This window comes from Periplaneta americana, chromosome 1 (genome assembly GCF_040183065.1).
Source record: "Periplaneta americana isolate PAMFEO1 chromosome 1, P.americana_PAMFEO1_priV1, whole genome shotgun sequence".
In the NCBI taxonomy this organism is placed as follows: Eukaryota; Metazoa; Arthropoda; class Insecta; order Blattodea; family Blattidae; genus Periplaneta; species Periplaneta americana.
The window spans coordinates 76490921-76494759 of NC_091117.1; the positions used below are offsets into that span (position 1 = coordinate 76490921).

Sequence of the window (3839 nt, forward strand, 5' to 3'; positions counted from 1 at the left end):
AAGTTCAGAGGGGTAAGTAGCATAGTTTTTACCTTCCTAATAATAATAAGTAAAATGCGCTCGAAAGAGCATTGATATTACACATTATTGTTTTATCAAGTCATTCAACGACCCAGTCCATCTTCTACACTGTTTGAAGTGATATCTGCCGCACTTTTGTTCACATAACTTGCACTCACACGAGTCACTCGGTTGGTGAAACTTCACTGTCTTGCACAATTTATGGTGGAAACCGTGCGTGGCCAAACCTATAATAGCGTGTCTTTGTGGTTGATTACTGCTGGTCCACTCCCTGTTCGTCATGGCGTCTGTTGCGAAGAATTCTTTTTCTATTTCTCTTTCCTTCTGTTTTCTTCTCTCTGCGACATCCTTGTATGGTTCCGTTGCTGGCAGCATCATCCTGATTCGCAGGTCCGCCAGGAATGGTGTTTCTCTGGCCAACATGTAGATCATTCTACTCGGTGTATATTTGCTTGCACCTAGTGCCCTCTTCATGAATCTGGTTTTTACTTTCTCCAGCCTCTCCATATCGTTCGCCGTAAGCTTCTCCCATACTAGTTCTAGCCCGTAGCTAGCGATTGGGGTGATCACTGTCTCGAAAAGTTGCATGGCTGTCTCTAGCTTTAGTCTTGTAATGTCCTTGATATTATAGATTGCTCTTGTAGCTGCTGATGCTCTATCCTGTATGTGAGCGCTGAAAGACTTCGCGGTTGGCTGCCTTCCTAAGATATTACTAAGATATTAGAGAGGTAGGCCTTCAGTACATATGTAGCACAGCTTTTACCCTTCTTTGTGGCCAAAATTGCAAGTTTATAACTTATATTTATTTTAATGAGATCAAATAACTTCAAAGTCACTTTACTATAATAAGAGAAATAAAAAATTCTAACCATTGCAACAATCACACGAAACGAATGCTCATTTTGTCTGTTATTAAAAAAAACACAACAATGAATTCAGAAAGCAGTTTCAACATTGTCGAAGTCAGGCGTTCAACGTGCTGTTTGTTTTTTTTTTTGTGTTTGGCGTTCATTAATTAATTTGTTTATTGTTATAATATACTTAGGTTTATAGTACAAAATTATAGTTTTTACTAATTCCAAGTTCATACATTTTTTCCACAGAAAAAGACAAATGGAAGAGAAAGGAAGAACATACTGTTAAGCACAGTCTAGTAAGTATATACAGTCACAAAGCTCAATACTTAGGAAATATGCATCCATAGACAGTTGCTAACCACTAGGATCGCTACTATCGCCTCATCACATACAATGAGAAACAGTACCTGCACAGTCTATTGTTCCTAGTACCCTCATAAACTCAAACTTCGTGATTATATATACCTACTAGAATGTGCTATTAAGTACCTATGTTGTTTAGTCGCTGTTCGAAGACAGGTTGAAACCTCATAAGTGTGAAACCAATAAGACATCACTCATGAAGCAATTAAGTCAGGAGATAATGTGGTATAAAATATACATATCTTCACCTCTTATCAGAGATGGGCCTTTTGTAATCGATTAAAAATTACACTATTACAGTCACAATTACTAAAGGTATTATAATAAGTAAGAAAAAGGTAAAAATAAGAGTTTTGTTTAATTTTTTTATAATTGTTTACAATCAACTTTATAAAAATTAGAATTTAAAATGACGTTTAAAATTATTTATTTCAAATACTAAATATCATTAATATGAAGGCATAACTAACTTTTTTTCGTAATTTAAATTTGATCATTAATCCGCCTCTGTACAAAGTTTCGATCTGATAGTCTATTGGCTTTTGAACTATTTGTCATTGTCGCCAACGAAAACACTTTTAAGCTAGTTGATAATACAGAGTGATTCAGAAAGTTCTCCCCGTGTTTATGGAGATGATTCCTCAGGTTATTTGGAACAAAAAATGTAAATAAATTAATGGGATCACATTCATAATTAACGTCTTCCCTTAATATATATTTTACCAGTTTTGTGAAAAAAGTGTCATATTTTTTTTATTTTCGTAGAGGTCATTTAATATTGCAGAATCACTGTACATCACTAATTTTCTTACATACCTAAAAAATCACTATGAAATAGACATACATTCATACCTGAATTATTATCCCGAGTTATCTCGTTCACCTTGATTCCAGCTCTGGTAGTTGTCCTACTTTGATTTTCTCCTAACTATTTACCAACTTATGTTTTTTTTATGGATTAATTTATGAGGTACAATACCAATGCTGTTATCAAGGCGTTAAATGTTGCTTGTCGTGTGATAGACTCGAAAGCATAGTATTACGCACAGTGGCACATTGCATTCCGGACAGTAGTATCTCGTCTCCTATATGAGAGCGTTTTGGGAAGAATGGTGTAGCAGTCATTGAATATTTATACCAGTACATCTGTTCTTCAGGTTTGTGAATAATGTTCTGCAGTATCACTATGCCCAAAAGTACACGTATTTCAGAGTCTGTAGTAGGCCGCCACGAATTATTTTCAGCATTCTGTGAACACTTTATTAGCATGCCGAATCGTCTCCTCGAATATAATGTTGATGAGGTCATTATTAAAGAATAATTTAAAAAATTGAGAATTATCGTTATCAGAAACAATGTTAAAATTTCAGGGAATGGGGACCTCGGAGGTGCAGAAGAAATGGTGTCAGATGTCTTCTATTCAAACCACTGTCGAAAAGACGCGACATCAACTGATCTGAATTTGTTTGTTGGTCTATAACTTCGTCTTCTGATACCGATGTTTCATTTCCTAATCTTCTACAGGAATACATTCCTGATTAAAAGTTTCAGAATCACTAACTTGATCCATCTTTACAGAAAACAGCACAAAAAACACTAAACACAAACAGAAACCGCCAAAACTAACTAGCATCTACTCACTACTGTGTGTGAATGCTATATGAGCATAGAATTCCACTCGCAAGGAAGAAGTATAAAAACCACCACCAGATATAGCAATATCACTAACTTCTGTAGCCATTTAATGAGGAAAAGGTTAGTGAAAGAATGGAAATGTATATATTTGGGATATAATCCTTAACAGCGAAAATGGGACTCAAACGAGTTAACTCGAGTTAATAAATTTTGACAGAGGTTAGCAACCTGAGTTAGCTCGGGTTAATCAGGGAAGTGGTTAACAAGGTAAGGTAATTTAAAAACGGCAGAAAAAACTTTTATTTCATGATTTCACTAACAAAAATGCAAAAAATAATTAAAATACAAACAATTGATTGCTTATGTATCAGTCTCTTTCATTTAGAGTGGATTTCAATCACATTTTTCGAAAATGCCTCCCTGAATCTCAAGGCAACGATCCGCACGGATGTGAACCGCACGTGTAGCAATTCGCAGCTTCACACGTTTATTCTTATTGTCGCCGCGGCATCCAAATTTTTCAAAGCTTTTTTCTTCAATAACCTACTCTTTTTTCCTGCTGTACAATAATTTATACACGACGTCTGAAACGCAGAAAAGTTCTCAATTTTGTGCCGACCCATTAGCCATTATCTTAGTGTTAGTTTAATGTTAGGTCAAGGAATTCCGAATATTAAGAAAGAAAGGAAATAATACAGAATCAACCAAGACTATAAAATACAAAGCTGAAATTTATTGAAGAGACTTTAATTTGAAAATATACATATAAACAAACATATATATTGGCCAATTTGAGTTATGAGAAAGCCATACCGTAGATCAAAATAGTACTGTACTTATAAGTCTTCAACAATTAAACAGAGCTATTTTAACAATCGAAACATTGGACACGAGCTATTTTAACAATCGAAACACTGGACACGAAAGGAGAGATATTCGGGGTATCGGCTTATAAAATATTCT

At 35.0% G+C, this 3839-nt stretch overlaps 1 protein-coding gene across 2 annotated transcripts in view; it reads right to left on the reverse strand.

The window, feature by feature from the left end:
• The window catches only part of LOC138696746 (SET domain-containing protein 9-like), a 135419-nt gene that overhangs the window by 92355 nt on the left and 39225 nt on the right, over nt 1-3839 (reverse strand). The window lies entirely within an intron of this gene.